We start from the raw sequence: 19711 nt of genomic DNA on the forward strand, positions 1-19711 counted from the left end.
ATCAGAATCAAAGGGCTACACGGTATGGCAACTGTAATTCATTTTTGAGAGGTTTACTGTAACAGCCACTTGCCATTTTTCGCGATTTCTTTTGGGAGGGGTGTCATCATGCTAAAGCTTATATATCTGGCTGAGCCAAAGCTGTCAGCAATTGATTTGCTCTGGAGAAATCCTGATGTAGCTAATTGCTTGAAAGCAAGATATCTGGAAAACAGATCAGGAAAGAGTGTTTCTGTGATATGCACAAAGTATGTGGAATTAGAAAACCGCTGGAGATTTTAATTTAGATATTCAGAGAAAGAGAAGATGGAAATTCTTTTTCTAGGCAGGAGATAATAAATACTTAGAAGAGAAGAATGACCAGGGGTTTGGGTCTTTTATTTGTAAATTTATCTTTGTAAATTTAAAACTGGCTTCTGCTATCAAGCAAGTTAGTGTCCTTTTGTAAAGCTTTTTACCTGCTTTGCATTAAGCCAAAATCCATATGTTTCTGCATAAGGTATGATGGAAAAACAGTGATCGTCGTTGCTAAAATCAGTGACATAGTTGGGTCATCGGATAATGAGGCAAAGGCTTTACACGTCCTTCTTAAAGTGCTTTTTTACACTGAAAAAATACAACTAAGCTGCATGATGTGCTGCCGTGCCCCGCGTGTGGTGGGTGGGTATCCTTTGTGTTGTGCTAGGAGACAGACAGTGACCTGGGACCAAAGGCCTGTGAAGGTGGTGAGGCTGAGTGGGAAATGGCAAGGCAAATACTCCTGTGGAAAGCTATACAGATCAGTTACAGCTCTGGGCAGATGTTACATTCTGTTGTCATACATGAGGTTAATTGACCCAGATTTTGGTGTTTACACAACAGCACTGACGGTCAGTTCTAAATGGGGCTGAAAAAGAAAACAGGCTGTTGCTGGTGCAGCCAGGAGGCAGATGTACGCATCTCCTTAGCAGCTACGGCTGAGCAGGTGCATCCTGCTGCTGTTGACAATGCAAGGTGGAGAAACCACATATCAAACTCACCGTGCCTTTTAATTCTTCATGGCAGTCCTAAATAAAACAGGTAGAGATCCTGCAGCCCTCCTTCTGCAAGGCTGCTTTGTGCAGCAAGAGTGTGGGGATTTGTGGGATCAGGGTAATCCTGCAAGATGACTAGAGAAGCTGAGTGTTGATCTAAACAGCAGATACTTACTGTGACTATTAACTGGCTGCATTTTACTGACTGCTTCAAAGTGCTCACAGTTGTAAGTGTGATTATGACCAAGGTGGTAAAACCAAAGCGTTTGAAAGAGCCGTTGGCTTGTTTGCTGCTTCTTTACGTTACCATAGCCTCATAAATTTGGTTGGTGAGGCTTTAATAAAGATTTTTAAAGTCTTTACTGAATATTTATCATATAGCACTAACACCATAAACCTACAAACCTAGTCATCTCCTTGGAAGGCTGTGGAAAGCCAATGCAGCATAGCTGTTCCTCCCTTCCCACCCCAATGCAAGTCCCCTGAGGCAATGCTGTCCAGCTTCACAGCAACATGGGTGTGCATGGGCAGGAGGGGCTCCCCAGAGGCAACAGCAGCAACTCCTGTGTGGTCCACCCTCTGAGCAAGTCTTGGTTGGCAGGCCTGTCTTACCACCATGTCGTCCCCATTAGTCTATGTCCTGGATTTCCCATTGCTGTTTCCAATCACTACTAAAGCTCTGACTGATACAGAGGAAGCTCAGTTCTGCAAGACATTGAGTGCTCTAGCACCAGCCCAGCCATACTCTTAAAATGGGTTTGCAGGAAGGCAGAAGTACTACCCACCGGCAAGAAGTCTCTGGTTGGGGTCAATCACTGCCTTTGCAAGATGCCAGGAATATGATATTCCCCATACAGCTCAGGTAACCCTGGATGAGTTTTGCTCTCCCTCGTCTTCTTTCCAGTTCCTGAGACTGTGCTACACAAAGTCACACAAGGGCTCTAAGCTGTAGTTGAATTCTATGTCTTTTTGTCAGGCTCCTCTACCCACCACTTTAACGGCAGTGAGCATCTTTTCTCTCATCCAAGGGCCTATTGCATCAGTTCTAGGTGTCTCACAGATCAAAAATAAGGGTAGTGGCACAGATACCTCTGGGAGGTCATCTCTGTGTATTACCAGTACTGCACATGCCTGCAAGGCGTGAGCTTTTGTAGACTGCATTGGCAACTGGCTGTGTGAGGCCAGTATGAAACCTCTCAGTCCAGTCCTGAGTGTAGCAACAGTAACTGCACAACCACATTGTCCCCATCTTAAACACTTGTAGTAGCAGGTGAGAGGGAAGCATGCTAGTTATCTCTCTTGACTTTACTAAGGTTAAGTATCTGACTGTGACCACCTCACTAGCAACAAGCACATATAATGGCTGACTAACCCTTAAATATTCTGAGCAGCTGCCAACCAAGCTAGAACCTGAGGGTATCAGGAAGAGCTTTCTTGTTACCAGCCCTTAATCTGCAGTTGATTATGACAGCTAGTGCCATGTCCTTTTAGCCCAGATGCTTGTTTGTCAGATACTGCTCTAAGTCATTAATGTACCTATATCCTTAGCATTGCTTCTTCAAAAAGTCAGATTTCTGAGGACTGCTAATGACAGTGTCAAAGGACTAATGGATTATATAGCTCATTCTTCTGAATAAGAAAACCCCTAGGGTCAAGTTTTAATTAAACCATAAACTTTCATGCAGGATAGCACAAGATTATTTCTTCCTACTAGAGTAAATCAACCTCCTTCAGAGTGCTTTTATACCTTGATTGTAGTATATTACTAATAACCTCATGTTTCTGAACTGGGTGAGAATAAACCGGCCTTTATGGGCCAAAGCACGCTATTGTTGTCGTCTTTAAAGCAATGCAGAAGTGACAGCCTCCAGCCATCAGCTGCAGACTACATCCACCAGCCATCCCACCCAGTACACACTTCTGCTCTCTTCATAGAGGCTGAGCCATCACCATTTGGTCGTGGCAGGTGCAGGGATCGTTTCCAGTCTCTTCCTTCATAGCTCTGTTTCAAGAATGGTTTCCTGAAGATGGTTTCTGGATGTACTGTAAAGCTACTGGAAAGGATAATTTTAATTGATTAATTAAAACAGCTGCTTCCAAATGGCTTCTAAATGATGCGAACTGGCATTGGTGGTAAGCAGTAGCTTTTGAGAAGACAGGATACATGTTTCATTTATAGATTGAGCAATTTAGATTTTACTTTCTTTTTGCTCTTTATGGTAAATATTACTTGAATCATTCTATATATACAAAGGGTGCATATTTAAAGATTTTTTTCTTGTGTTTATGTTTTTACATTTGTTCAATAGGTCTCAGATGTAGGCAAGAGTGGAAATTCAAGGTTGGTGGGATAAGGGCAAGAAATCATTTTGGTCGAAGTTTACTTGATATTTTAAAAGAAAGCTAATATCTGAGCTCTTGCCTTTAGTGAGCAGATGATATAAATAATTTTAAAACCCCAGTTATTAGCTAATTACAGATTTCAGGGGTATTTTGGAAGGTTTGGGTGTTAACAGAGTTCTGTCAATAATACGGGCGTGAAAATGATCAATACAAAAGCAGAAGAGTATTAGTATTTGTTTTTGAAGAAGAGATATCTCAAACTCGCTGAAGAGGTCATGTCATAAGTAAAACGACCATACCTCTCTTCCTTATTTAATAGAAAGCTCTAATTTTAATATTAAGGAACTGAACAGATGCAGTGGAGAAACTATTCTTCCTGTGAATTACTGGTTTATGTTCTGCTTAGGTAGATATTTTTCCGTATAGAAATCTGTTTTGTTTTCCTTTGCAGAATAACTTAACTGAAATAATATCTTCTCATTTAGTTTTCCTAATGAAGTCTGCATTTGGTAGGAGAGGGGAGGAGGGTCAAGAATGGTGTAATCACTTTGAAGACACAGAGATATCAGGAAAAATTAGTTGTGTATTCAAGTGTTTGTTTTCTTTGATCGAACATGAGATTATCTGTAGGTTCTTCTAATTTGACTGACATTTTCTGTCTCATTTGAATAATTCAGTTTGGCATATTTTAAGTTTTTTATTTTTTAAAAAAGAGAAGGACTATTTGTGCAACTTCTTTCATCAACTTAACTGATTTAGAAAACATCACAAACATCTGAAACAACTCTTTTAGCATATAGCAAATCTGGTATATGCAGAGACTGTCCAGTCAATACGAATATTTCTTTTGACAGTACAGGACCAACTGTAAGTATTTCCTTGGCAAGCTAGAGCCAAACTGCACCGTGCAGACCTTTCCTAGACAAGCAGGAAGATGTCTTCTTCAGTCAGATAGCTCAATCAACAAGCTCAATTGAAATCTTCCTTTAGGCTTTACCACAGATCACCTTTTGAATTCAGTGCCTTTATTTGCACTTTTGAACTATGCATGAAGCATCGTAGGCTACTACAGCATATATTCCTGATAGGGACATCAAGAGAAGGCAAGAGCAGTGGGGAGGGAGTGAACATGTTTGCTTGAGAGCTGCCTAGTATGGTACACTTCCTGTTTCTCTCCTTAAGGGTTAATGGCCCTAAAAGCAAAACGCACACCAGGACCAAACAAACCTTAGACACCCTCTCTACAGGGGCTGGAGGTTCTGATATCTGTTCCTTCTACTAAGCATGGATCTGCCTCAGCAAAGGCAAATGCTGCCCTTCACATAAGACAAAATGTCCTTTCACAGTGTCATGGTTTAAGCCCAGTCTAGCACTTTCCCTGGTAGCTGAGGTGATGTCGGCAATAATATGCCACAAAATAAATTAGCTCTGATAAGCACTGCTGTTGCCTGGAGCAGCTCAATTAGCCTTTTGCACTTGGAGAAGAGGGTTTTATGGCACTAGGGAGCCCCAGACGGGGCTACATCTGACTTTTGTCCTCTTTGCTCTTTTCACCTGGCACGGGTATCACTAAAAAACACTGGTTCTGTTCTATTTTTACCTGAGTATTTAGAACAAAATCTTGAGCCTTTCCCCAGGCAGTCCAACAGTTTAGGCACTGTTGCCTAAACACTGGTGGAAGGAAAACAAAGCTTTTCTCCTCAATTTTAGCACCAAAACTGAGACTCTTTTTGATTTATGCAATGAGAGGAACAGTGTTGATATAGTGTTACTAACAAGCTTAGATATGTCAGTTGAGGCTGGATCCTGCTGAAAGAGGTGTTTTGCAAAAGAGCAGAGGGTATACTTGCTTGTCTAACAATGTTGGGTTTTTTTTAAGCAGAGATTAATATACTTGACCCATTGCCTGAAATAATTTCAAACCCTATTTTTCAACTAACATTCATGAGGGCAAGTGAATGACATTTGTAATTGCAATACAATCAGTATTTCTGTAATTTTGGGTGTGGGAGAACTTTGCCTTGATTTAGTCTCCTCTCCTTCCCTTTTTATCCATATACTAAAAGGATAGTTGATCTATTTTTCAAGGCATGTGGCTCCTCTCCCACATTTATTTTCAAGCACGGATAATCACTGCATACAATTTAAGCAAAATGGATCATGTTGCAGTGAATGGTCTCTATGATCCACATGTTCTGTAGAGATAAGCTGATTTGTTGAGTCTGCTGCCCTATATATTCACATTTTAAAAATGTATTTAGACATGTTGCTATTATTGTTGTTACATTTGTGTTACATCATTTTCTCAAGATTTATTTTCCATTACAGAAAATAAATACAGTAAAATGTCAGAAATCACTGCATTTACTAAAACCAGCAATTTTTGTCCTTTGGTGTTGTAAAGTTGTTTTTTTTTAGCTGTCCCACCTGCTATTTCACACCCAATGCAGAGTCAGTATGGCTTTCAACAGCACCTGCTTCATATCAGTTGTGAAAACAGCCTTTTTCGCTTCATCCAAGTAACGAAAATACTTTTTTCATGAATAACAATACCCCACATCCACAAAATCTGTCATAAAATTTGATTTGAGGAGGAGTCAGTGTCAGGTTTAAGAAATTTTACAGGTGTTTAGGAGCTACATTCTTGTCATTTGTTCTCCAATCGTTTCATTATCGGGTTAGCCATGTTGGAATTATCATTTTGTATTAAAGAAAATGAATTCTCATTGTTGCTGCTCCTGCAAAATTGCCATTGCAAAGTGCTGTTTGCTGTATTCAGACTGCTTGTGATGAATTCCCAACTCAATCACGTGCCTGTCATCACATGTAAGTGCTTGAGAGTGATAAGAACGCACATGGCCAGAGCCCTTACCTTTTGTATTCAGCAGGGAGAAATTGCTGGAAAGTATGCCAGAAGAATCGATATGCTATGTACTTGGCACATTCATGGTGGTTTATAATTGTTTCATAATACAGAAATGTGATAGAAGCTTTGAAATTCTCATCATCACAATTCACAAAAAGGTTTTAAAGCTACTCTGTCATTACTGTGCCATTTTCATATTCCTCAAAAGTATCAGCAAATCTCTCCCAATCCAGGATATACAATAGTATCTAATTAGGCCTATACAAAATACCACACTCTCTGGGAATAACTCAGAGTTAAGGGTATATTTCCTTTAGCTCTCCTACAGATCTTCCTCAGTGTCCTGGGTTCAGCTGTAGCAGTTATTTTTCCTAGTACTTGGTGCAGTGCTGTGTTTCAGCTTTAGTCTGAGAACAATGCTGATAACACACCGATGCTTTTAGTTGTTGCTAAGTAATGCTTACCCTGATCAAGGACTTTTCAGTCTCATGATCTGCCAGTGAGGAGGGGTACAAGAAGACAGAAGCAAACAGAGACAGGACCCAAACTAGCCAAAGGGGTATTCCATACCACAGCACGTCATGCCCCAGTATGTGAATGGAGGGGAGTCACACAGAAGGGCAGATTACTGCTTGGGTCAGGCTGGGTAATGGTCAGCAGATGGTGAGCAATTTTATTGTGTATCGCTTGTGTTTTTCTGAGCTTTTATTTCTTGTTTTGTTGTTTCCTATTATCGTTGTTAGTATTGGTATTTTTTCTATTATCATTATATTTTATTTTATTTTTGCTATTGGCCTGTTCTTATCTGAACCTCTGGGATTTACATTCTTTCAGTTCTCCACCCCATCTAGCCCAAAGATGGGGAAGGGGAGGAGTGAGCCAACAACTGCATAGTGCTGAGTTACTGACTGGGTCTAAACCACGACACTCAGTAAGGCATAACTTGCAAAATTTATGTTCATCTACTGCAAAGAATCATGGACTATGCTAGTTTTCATTATCAGTACAGATATGTCCTCTGCTGTACTAAGCAGGGTGCATTTTATAGTGGTGACATGTGTGAGGAGGGGCCCTTTTTCATATCAAAATGGTGTTCAAAAGGCAGAGCAAGGTCTGGGGCTCAGACCCCTGCTCAGGCAAGCAGTGCTGTTTCCTGGCTGCCCAGAAGTGATAAGCTTCTTTTGTGGAGAGCACAGGCTGCAATTTGTTAAAAATAGAAATGTTGCAGAGGGAATTTTTTTCTAGGAGAAACCCCTTGAGTTAAAGGTGAGAAAACAACATGTAGGAGTCAAATTCAAAACTGAAAAACAAAAGGTGTACCTGAACCTTGGCTTTTCAAAATATATCAGATCTTCATACTGTCTTAATGATTTCCTCCTGTGTAGAGAACTGCTATCTCGATAATGCAGGTGCAGACCACTCATCCTAGAAATGAGATGACTTCGCCACATACAGAAAAGAAGTATTTTCTTGTTATCTTTGTCATCATGTCATGAGTTCAGGCCACTTTGCTCACAACAGGTAAACTGGGTAATATTATTCCAGGATCTTCCTAAGAGGCAGTGGATAATTGAACTGAATGGTAAAGGTGGCGGTGGACTGGTGACCTGAGTAAAAAATGCCTTGAGCTTTTGTGCTTTTGAGTGGATCTCTTACTATCTCTAAGCCATCATTTGTAAAATAAATTTTCAAGAGAGAAGCTGAAATCTTGTCATTAAAGTAGGAATGCTCAGGATTCTCACTTTTCCTGTACAGAAAATCAAGTAACTGACTTAATTGTGTCCTAAAGACAAAATGTACTATTTTCTTCTTTAAAGATGTATTCACTGAAGGTTGTGATATTGCAGCAGGGTGTGTATGTTGCTATGAGCTTTACCATTATTATTCCACCCTTGTAGTGGGAGAAGAACAGACACAGTAATAGTGGGAAATGTGTGTACATGTATAAAAAATGAGGATTACTCTATGGTTCCCTAAACAGACAGTGTGGGAACTTACGTTCTCATGGAGACCAGAAGAAATAAAACACAGCTCTTCTGGCTGCTAAGTGCAGCCAAACATGCCAACTGCAGCTGTCACCAGAATGAATGGATGCCACAAATTTCAGGTATTCCCATACACTGATATAAAGCAAAGTAGGATTAGCCTTTTCTTTCTGATAAGGAAAGTTTCTCTTTCACAAAGCTTGTAAAAGGAGTTTTACTAAACTTACAGGACTTGAAAAAGGAGCTTCGTGTATGTGTAGGAAGCTGTAAGCTACAATTCATGACTATTGATAACCACTGTGGAAATATTGTGTAATGGTACTTTGCTAATGCCTACTTTAAAATCTGACTCTGAACATCTTTGTGGAGCTTGATTCATCAACAGCTGCAAGACATTTTGATTTCTTGGGACAGGAAACATTATAGCAGCCTGTATTATATTAGGATCCTCTTACACCGTGGATGGTTTTTAAATGTCTTTCTGAAGCATAGTAAGTGTGCAGTACCTCAAGGACAAAATACTTTACTAATAGCTACTTATCAATAAGAAATATTTGTGCTTTCAAATATATGATGACACTACTTGCTATGACCATAATTTTCACACAAATATTCCCAGACTGTAGTCTCCTGCAATCTGCTTAGGTTGAAGAGAAATATTTTTTTTCCAGAGGATTGTTTAGAGCTTCAGAAAGCCTTTCTCTCTGCATTGACCACACAGGAAAACTAGGGAGGCTAATGTCACTGAAAGTACATTAGCCTTTGGGAATGCTGCCATAATGAACCATTTGAGTGTAACTCTGAATCCTTTCAAAAGGCCATGCTTTCAGCAGTGGCAAGTGCTTTTCTGTAACATCCACTCTGAAAGATTCTCCAAAACCTGATATACAAAGAAAATCCTTGAAGTCAAGTTGCATACTGTAGTAGCCAGAAAGGAGACTCACTGATCAGTGAAGACTAGATGTCACCTTAAAACAGCTAGGAGGATTGGACAGGTTAATAAATGGTTAAAAGGGTGGTGTCATAGTCAGGGGTTTGGGTGTCTTGAACATAGGACCCAAGTTTGTAGCCCAGGTCTACTGGGGGCTGGTGGAGCTGCTCTGAGTGGTTTTGATAGGAGGCTTGCCAGACTGGTCAAGGGTGCTTTAAACTAGATATGTTGGGGGAAGGGGGCATCATTCCATCCCAACACACCCAGTCAGTTGCCAGCACCTATAATATATGCTCGGAGCAATGCAGAGATATTCCAGTCACTCCAGCCAATGACCAGGCTTCATTTGGAGCTCGGCTCAGATGCCTCTATACAAACACCTGTAGGACGGGGAACAAACATGAGGAATTAGACATGTGTGCACGTCTACGGGGTTATGATATAGTAGGCATCACAGAAACATGGTGGGATGGCTCCTATGACTGGAGTGTTGGAATGGAAGGTTACAGGCTCTTTAGAAAAGGCAGGCCCGGCAGGCAGGGAGGGGGAGTTGCTATTTATGTTAGCGATAGGCTGGAGAGTATGGAATTCTGTCTGGGGACAGGTAAGCAGTCAACAGAGAGTTTATGGGTCAGGGTTAAAGGGAGAACAGCAGTGGGAGATGTTATTGTGGGGATCTGTTACAGACCACCTGATCAAGAGGAATCTGTGGAGGAAGCACTCTACAGACAGATAGGAAAAGCCTCACGCTCGCAGGCCCTTGTTCTCATGAGGGACTTCAACCACCCTGACATCTGTTGGAGGGACGGTATGGCCCGGCACAAGCAATCTAGGAGGTTCCTCGATTGTGTGGAAGACAACTTCCTTCTGCAAGTAATAGAGGAGCTGACAAGGAGAGGTGCCATGCTTGACCTTGTGCTCACCAACAGGGAAGGACTCATTGGAAATGTGGCTTTCCAGGGCAGCCTTGGATGCAGCAATCACGAGATGGTCAAATTCAAGATCCTCAGGACAGAGAGAAAAGTGTGCAGCAAGCTCACTGCCCTGGACTTCAAAAGAGCAGACTTTGGCCTCTTCAGGAACCTGCTTAGTAAGGTTCCATGGGATATAGCCTTGGAGGGCAGGAGGGCCCAGGATTCTTCGTTGATATTCAAGGATCACCTGCTACAAGCTCACTAGTGTTGCATCCCATCTAGAAGGAAGTGCAGCAGGAGGGCCAGGAGACCTCCCTGGATGGATAAGGAGCTGCTGAGAAGAATTTAAATGAAAAAAAGAGGCTTATAAAAGGTGGAAGCAAGGACAGGAGGCCTGGGAAGAATACAGGGATATTGTCTGGGAAGCTAGGGACCAGGTTAGGAACGCTAAGGCCCAGTTAGAATTAAACTTGGCTAGGGATGTTAAGGATAACAGGAAGGGATTCTATACGTATGTAGCAAATAAAAAACAGACTAGGGACAACGTAGGCCCCCTGAGGAAGCTCTCGGGAGAACTGGCTACACAGGATTTGGAGAAGGCTGAGGTTCTGAATGGCTTCTTTGCCTCGGTCTTCACTGGCAAAGGCTCTGACCACACCACCCAAGTCTTGGAAGGCAGATGGAGGGACTGTGACAATGAAGACCTTTGGCCCACTGTAGAAGAGGATCTGGTTCGAGACCATCTTTAAAACCTGAACATCCATGGGACCTGATGAAATCCAACCGGTCTTATTCAACACCTGTGTCGCTAACATGGACAGTGGGATTGAGTGAGCCCTCAGCAAGTTTGCCAATGACACCAAGCTGTGTGGTCCCGTTGATATGCTGGAGGGAAGGGATGCCATCCAGAGGGACCTTGACACGCTTGTGAGGTGGGCTGATGCCAACCTTATGAAGTTCAACCACGACAAGTGCAAGGTCCTACACCTGGGTGGGAGCAATCCCAGGCACAGCTACAGACTGGGCAAAGAAGAGATTCAGAGAGGCCCTGCAGAGAAGGACTTGGGGGTGCTGGTCGATGAGAAAATGAACATGAGCCGGCAGTGTGCGCTCGCAGCCCAGAAAGCCAACCGTATCCTGGGCTGCATCAAAAGGAGCGTGACCAGCAGGTCGAAGGAGGTGATCCTGCCCCTCTACTCTGCTCTTGTGAGACCTCACCTGGAGCATTGTGTGCAGTTCTGGTGTCCTCAACATAAAAAGGACATGGAACTGTTGGAACAAGTCCAGAGGAGGGCCACGAGGATGCACTAAAAGATCACCAGATCTATGTGCTTCCCTAAAAATAAAAATAAGTTTTTAAGAGTGACTTCAGAAGAGATAACAGTTTGAAAAAGGGCAGGTGCAAAGGTTTGAGACCTGATGAGTAACAAGTAGGCCTGAAGCTGACGGACAGAGGAGAGTGAGAGGGCTCTTGGTGCAGTTGGCAAGTGAGGGCTGCAGCTCAACCTTGCTTTGGTGTAGAACAGGATGGGGTAAGTGAGTGAAACAGATGTAAGAACATGTCTTCTGTGGCCAGGGGTAGAAGTGGACTCATATCTACTGAACAAGATATACAAACCACTGAAGATTTTTCCAGAAATAAAGCATACTTTGGCATTACAAATACACACAAACCAGAGCAGCCCTGCAGAGAAGGACTTTGCGGTGCTGGTCGATGAGAAAATGAACATGAGCCAGCAGTGTGCGCTCGCAGCCCAGAAAGCCAACCGTATCCTGGGCTGCATCAAAAGGAGTGTGACCAGCAGGTCGAAGGAGGTGATCCTGCCCCTCTACTCTGCTCTTGTGAGACCTCACCTGGAGCATTGTGTGCAGTTCTGGTGTCCTCAACATAAAAAGGACATGGAACTGTTGGAACAAGTGCAGAGGAGGTCACGAGGATGATCAGGGGACTGGAGCACCTCCCGTATGAAGACAGGCTGAGGAAGTTGGGGCTGTTGAGCCTGGGGAAGAGAAGGCTGCATGGAGACCTTGTAATAGCCTTCCAGTATCTGAAGGGGGCCTATAAGGATGCTGGAGAGGGACTCTTCCCTAGGGACTGTAGTGACAGGACAAGGGGTAATGGGTTCAAACTTAAACAGGGGAAGTTTAGACTGGATATAAGGAAGTTCTTTTCTGTTAGGGTGGTGAGGCACTGGAATAGGTTGCCCAGGGAGGCTGTGAGTGCTCCTCATCCTTGGAGGTGTTCAAGGCCAGGTTTGACATGGAACATGGGTGTTCCTGCCCATGGCAGGGGGGTTGGAACTAGATGATCTTGAGGTCCTTTCCAACCCTAACTATTCTATGATTCTAAGGATGAATGTTACTTCACAAGTGCTATTTATATGAATCTAAGGTGCAAAACTGAAACAAGCCAGACACTGCCATCAGCACATCAGAAGTCGGATGTGTGAACTTCAGAGCACTACACAGCCTGCTGCTGGCTGTGCTGGGGCTCTTCGGCCTTGGGGACCTGCCTGTCCCAGACTGGAGACAGCCTGCCAAGAGGGTCAGGGCCCAGGCCCAGCGTGTGGGGCAGCAGCAGCCATGTGAGCCCAGGACAGACCCTCTGCGAGGCACCACCAGCGGCTCCCAAGTTGACTCCGTGGCTGCCAGTGTGAGGCAGCTGAAGCGGATGGAAGCCAGAGAGAGCAGCAATTCCAAGGCTCTCCCCGGTCCCCTGGGTGCTCCCCCGCAAGACACCCCATCCTCCTGGGCCACACTGCGTTTCAGAACAAGGTCTAGTTAAGCCCACGCTCCCAGCAGCACATGGGGCTTTGCTGCCACTGGGAAAGGGACAGATTTTTGGGGAGGAAGAGCTGGTGCTGAAATGCTTCTCCGGGTCCTCCCCATGTTACCGAAGGCGAGTTGTGGGTCCAAGACAGCTGCTGCGCTCAGCTCTGCCAGCTGGAGGTTTCACACCCCTGGAGCTCTGGCCCCACCATCCTTTCCATCCCTCCCTTCCCTGCTCCTGACCTATGACTGGGAACCATGTCCACTCCTCAGGCAGCTGAGGGACACCATCAGCACCTCGTGGGCCTCGTCTCCCACCTCCAGTTTCCTTGGCTCGTCCCAGGGCTAAATCTGTCAGTGGTGGTGACTTGAGAGGGGCCTCCCCCTGCACAGCACTGAGCTGCTCAGGCACAGGCTTTTCCTGGGCATCCCAAGGGGCAGGGCTGGATCCAGCTCCCCCAGGCCAGGAGTGGGAACCAAGGTCCTGGTCTGCAGGGACCGTCCCTCGGGCTCAATCCAGCCTCTCCTCGAGGGGATTGGCGACGTGAAAGAGGAAATACTGAAGGTGCCTGGCTTCATGAACTTCTGCTGGTGTCCCTGGGGGCCTCAGCCCCTCCCTGCATCACCCTGCATCACCCTGCCGGCCTAGTTGTCACCCAGCGAGGGAAGAGGGCATGGATCTCCCAAGAGGGGAGTGTGGGAGTTCAGCCCAGGGCTGCTGGGGGCAGAGCTGGGGGCAGCGCGGGGAGCCCTGGCTCTGCCCTTGCTGCTGCGCTTCTGCCCGCAAACCTGCTCCCTTTTGCCGCCTCTTCCCAGGAGGGCAACAGAGCCCAGTCTGCACCCACTGAGCCCCCCAGTTCAGGCATGGACACCCCGCAGAGGGTGAGCTCAACACTGGATGTCAAGGAACCAGGGACACAGTGTGGAGGCCCTGGCAGACAGACAACCACTTTAAGGACACAGAGTGGAGGTCCTACCACTCAGCACTCCAGCCCACAGAGAAGGCCTGGAACTTGCAATATTCAGCCCAGGAGCTCACGGAGAAGGCCTGGAGGGTCTGTCACCGAAGCCAAGACTCCATGAAGAAAGTTTTGTCCTGCTCCCACCCAGGCCACCACCCCACCAAAAGAGGATGGAGCTGCTGGCACCCAGAGCACCAGCCCAGGGATGCAGCCCAGAAAAAAGGTTGCCTGGGCAGACCTTGAGGGAGCAGGGACTCAACCGGTAGCACCGAGATTCAGCATTGATCCCAGGGCCATCAACCAGCTGCAGGGGCTACACAGGTCCTCGGAATTGGCAAGCTCCAGCAGTTCTTCCTGCTCCTCAATGGATTTGATGGAGGCTGGGTTAGAGATCCTTCACAGCCTGTATGATGTCCTAAAGAAGCAGGCAGCTGACAGCCGCCAAATCAGACCACACAAAGCTGGAGAAGCTGAGGTCCAAGCTGCTGCTCCTCCAGTAGGGAGGTGAGAGCTTGGGGGGCTGATGGGGTGCTTGACACCTTGGGTCAGGGGCTTGCTGTCCTCAGAGCCTGGCCCTGAGGGTGATACCCTCTTGATGACAGTGTGTCCCCTTGTCCCATGTTCTTAAAGGCTAGGAGAGCATCACGACTGTGCTGGATAACCTCCATGGTCAGGTGTCCTCCCTGCAGGGCCTGGCAAGAGACTTAGATCGTGAGAAGGAGAAGGTGAGCCAATGGCAGTCCCTGAGGGGAATGTGGGGATGCTGTGGGGGGGTTTGGGCAAGGAGGTGGCAGCTGAAGAGCCCCTGGTCTGGGATGGCACTGGTACCATGCCCTGACTCTGCCACACCACCTTTCCCAGATCAGGAAGCTGGAGGATGCCCTTCACAAGCTGCAGAGGCTGGAGCTGGCTGGCAAGTGGACATCAGTGACCAGCTCAGTCTGCCACAGAATGGGAGAGGGTTTTGTACCCTGCAGGGCTGCAATGGAGTCCGGACAGCTGGGAGCATCCTGAGTTGGGGTGGGAGGGATGCCCCCTGAGCAGCTAAGCCCATTGGCAGTGTTCAAGGTCAAGTTGGATGGAGTTGTGGGTGACACGGTTTAATGCGAGGTGCCCCTGCCCATGGCAGGGGCATCTGAACTAAGTGATCTTAAAGTCCTTTCCAACTCCAACTATTCTATGATTTTATGATTCTATGATTCTAAGTCCCAAAAGTAACTCTGAAATAGATGTCATACACAGGGTGACAAATAAATTAGTTAGGGGATAAATTGTGGTCACTTCATTGTAGAAGTTAATGTAATTTTGTCCTGAAACTGCCTCATACTGAACACTAGCGTGTTGAGAAAATCATGGGCCATGTTATTACATGTGAAGCAGCTCCACAAACAGTGTCATTTTTATTCTCTTTTCAATTATTTCCAGGTCACTGGACCAAGATATTGCCTTAGCTGTGAATGCTGATCAGAGAATGCATTCTACATTCTCAAATGCAAATCTCAAATGATCTGATTCATTCAAGATGAATCTTCCTCTGTTTCATTGCTTCTATCAGGCAGGTTTAACTTGGCCTTGGGGTACAGAGATAGAAAAACTTCTCAAACACACTTGGGACCTCTAGTAAGACTGGAGTTTGCTTTGCAGTAAATGCAGCCTAGCATGAAAGAGTGCAAGGCACAGTCAGTGTGATTGCTGTCATGATTTCCCATTACTCAGCAGGAGGAAATTGTGGAGGCTGGGCTGGACTTCTGAAAATGAGAGAGGTCTGTTCCCCTACTCAAAACGTGGGTCTGTCACCACAGAGTATCCCAAAATGGAACTGAATTATTCTTTTCCCTCCCCCGCCTCCCTAAAATTTGTGTGATTTTAACAAGTTTTCACAGCCAGTCCTGTCTTTGAAAAGCAGGGTTGCCTCCGCTGTGTATAACACATCTCGTTATCATCTCACTATTTAGCTGTGTAACTGGTACGTATTTTTTCAGGCACTAAAGTACTTCATCCCCAAATGGTAGGCAATCCTTTCACATTTCCAATAGCACTTCCACTAAAAGGGAGCATTAATCTGCTGGGTGAGCAAAGCAGAGATGCTTCACTGCAGTTATCTCCTTACCACTTTTTCTGCTTGGCCTTTTTTGGGGTTCAGCTTCTTTAGAGAAAAAGGAAGATACTAAAATACCCTTCGTAAGTGTCATATGTAAGCACTCAGACCTATTGAGTTAACCAGTTTTGCTGGTTATCACTTAACAGAAACAGAAATATAGTCTGAACAAGCTTGTGATGCTAAACAGATATTAAAACTCAATTTGTCTATAGTTTCTTTATTAAAATAATGAGACCTTATTAAAAGGTAATTATCACATTTCATTTTTAAATGGGAGCTTTTAAAGAATACAAGATGTATGCTAGCCTCATACAGATTTAGGGCTTGATTGTTCTCTTTCAGATGTTTGCATCAGAAGAAACTATTAAACATGATAAACTGACAATAAAGTTTAAGAGCAGAATTAGGGCCTACAGTGCTGTTGGGATTTCAAAAGATCTCAAGCAACAATAAGATGTAGCTTTGTAAAACTGGTAACATACTTTTAAATTTTACCCCAACTATGAACTCTGAGTGAGACATTTTGGATTTCCCACATTATTCATATTCTATTATACTGAAGTACTCAGACAAATTCAATCACCAGAAACATGAGACTTGGCTCAAAAATAATTTATGTATTTGACAAATTAAAAAGAAAATGTATAGAATTATCAGCATTCAGCTGATCAAATGCCTTTTTCTATAACACGATATTTTCCATCCTTTAAATTATGTACACTTTGTGACACATTGAAATACCTTTGCAGAAAGCTGTATGGGAAAACTGTGGATGATAAAGTCAACTCTCAATAGCACAAAATGTTGCCAACTATATGGACTATTTTGACCTAGGCTTCTCTTTTGTCCTACATTAGAATTGTAACTGTATTTTAAGCAGAAAATGAGCCTTTATGCTGAGACTATCTTGTATCTTGAGAATAACTCTGCATCTTCAGGCAAAGTTACCAAGTTCATCTGCGGCTTAATTTCTCATAGGTAAAAGGCGGAGAATCTAAATGAGCTGATTTACAGCAGCACTATGGGTATAAAAAATTAATCAGTCAGGACAGTCAGAAGTCTGGGAACTGTGGCTGATCTGGGAATATCAGCTTTGAAAGTGTACACATGCCCTCAGCTTGACCCATCATGACTCATCCAGGGCCAAAGTGGGATGCAGCTGCAGTGTTTTGTGCCAGTCCCTGAAAGTGTGTACCCCCCATGCTGGATGTCTTCCTAATCCAGATGCAAAGTAAGAGATCCAGAAGATCTGTTTCCTGGTGTCAGGTAGATGGTTGGAAGCTTTTGCTCTAGATAACTTTTGTATTTTCTTTACATTTTGTAAAGAGGTAATATTAAAAAAAAATAATTTTACGCATTTCTCTGGAGAATATGTTGCAGAAAAGGGCAGTTTTCACAAGTTAAATATATTACAGACTCAGATCCCTTTTGCATACTAAAGCAAAATCAATTCATTTCAGGGCACTCAGGTGTAACTGAGGTCAGACTCCAGGCTTTCGTAAGTAAATCCATGTTTCCATGGCTGAAAGTCACCTACTTTTATGCACGTTGGATGCAACTTTCAGGCAGAGAACTCCTGTAAGAGATGTTTCTGTTCACTGAGCATCATTTCACAAAATATTACAACTGCTTCTCATATTTCGCAGATGCAATTTCCATCCTATTTTCTTTTCTCTTACACATTATTCTGAAAGAGTTACACAAGGAGAATAATCTCATCACAATGAAAAAACTATCTGTGATCAATGTAATGCATGCATTGATTAATCTCCCTGTGGAGTCCTCAATTCTCCATCACCTTCTGGAACACTAGATTTTGCCATTACATCTCTGATGTAGCCAAAAATGTGTAAAAATTGATGTAACCTGACAACTTCTTATTAGTTGCACATCTGAAGAGTCTCAAGTGGATAAGCTGTTCATCTCGAATCAATTGTGACTTAGGCTTGCTAATTGACTTGAATCTGCCTGGTTTATGCACTAGCATATTAAGGGCAAATGGCGGCTAGAACTAGGGCTTTTGAGTCATATCACGCCAAAACAATTTTCATTAAAGCCACCTGCTATCATTGTATTTCCTGAAGCCCAAATCCTTACATAATAAGCAAATGAGTTTCAGAGCCAGCTGCAATATTCTGCTCTGTCAAGTTACTGTCAGAGCTCTTGCTGTGAGCTGGAAGATGGGATTGCTGGCTTCCTGAGTGAGAAATGTGGCAGCCTGCAGCTCTTCACTGTCCAGAAAGAGACCGAGCATGTCACTATCCTGATAGCCATCAGAGCAGACATGGAGGAGGGACCAGGAGGATGGAGAGAAACAAGGTGGAGAAAAGAGGTATGAATGGGAAAAAGAATGAGAGCAACAAATGGAGAAATCAAGAATAAAGTTACCAATGAGACAAGGAGATGTATAAACATAAATCTGCGAGGTCAGAAATGATGCTCAAGGAGGGCGTTGCTCAGGTCTGAGTTAGGCTGTCTCCGAGTCACAGGAAACTACACAGAAGCTGTTTGAGATACCTGAAAGCCTGCTGGAACTTGGATGTTGTTTTGCTGCACTGGCTGCTCATCATGCCGGTGTCCAAAAGGAACCATTTTTGTGTTGTCTGGATGTACTTTGTATGAATTTAAATTGTTATTATCATTTATTTTGATTTAAGATCTCTTTATTGTGATAATTTAAAAATACTTTTGAAAATACATTACGCTCTATAGTAGGAAATACAGATTTCATGCTACATTGTTATACACATATACACACACACACATATATATAGCTGTGAACGCACAGTGAACTGAAATGAAAATAAACCCCCAAATCAGTATTTCTGCATAGCGAGCAGAAAACATTTTATACTATCATAACAGTTTTAATGCTGGGTGGTTTGGCTTTGTTTTTTTTCCTGTTACAATTTATTCACTTTTTTTTTTTACATTTTTGCTAAAGAACTGTTCTTTGGAGCATTTCCAAAAGAAAATTATTCTCTAGAAAATTCTTCAGCCACCTTTATGAAAGTCTGCCTTCAGGAGTAACTACAGTTAAAACCTAATGTCTAAAGTAAAATATATTCTCAAAGGAGTAAGTCTGAAGCTTGAAAGATATGAATTAGAAACAAAGGACTTAATAATGATTTCATCTCTAACTGATCTGTCTCCTTGGTGAGAGAAAAAGCTGACTAAAAGACCCATGTATGGAATATATCTTACATATATATAACATATATAGTACCTTATATAAAGAAGGCATTAGAACTGCCGTATTGAATTACATGAACATTTTACTTGTTTATAGTCAGAAGGTTTTTGTGAATACAATACAGGACATAAAAAGGTCTCCAAGAGCACTAGTATGGAACAAAAAAGGGCGCAGGTGTCCAGAGTATGTATATGCAATTTGATATGTAAGACAGTTTAGTTTTAAGGACTGATGTTAGCCATGTGTTTCCATGCGAATGCTTGCACCTGTAACATTTGAATATCTGAGGCCTCCTTAAAAAAGTATGGGTTTAAAACATTGAAATCTCTTTCTCTCACCATGAGCTGCTATTCTTATACCCCGTTCCAGACAACAAAAATATTTGGCAAGACCTGGCCTTTCGAGCACAAGCAACAGTAATGGACAATTGGCTTCCGGCCTGGAACTGAATAACAACAAGGTTGCATCTGCCTGCCACCAGGTACATAGCATTCCCAAGCAATACCCATGAACCTTGAATAAGACAGTCTGGGGTAAAGCATACCAAATTAGTCTCTTTATCTTTTCTTTAAAAGCACTTCACATTTTTTCCAAGATTCTGAGAACATCTCCAAAATGGAGAAACTCTTCCGTG

This window comes from Lathamus discolor, chromosome 1, assembly GCF_037157495.1.
Source record: "Lathamus discolor isolate bLatDis1 chromosome 1, bLatDis1.hap1, whole genome shotgun sequence".
Taxonomy (NCBI): Eukaryota; Metazoa; Chordata; class Aves; order Psittaciformes; family Psittacidae; genus Lathamus; species Lathamus discolor.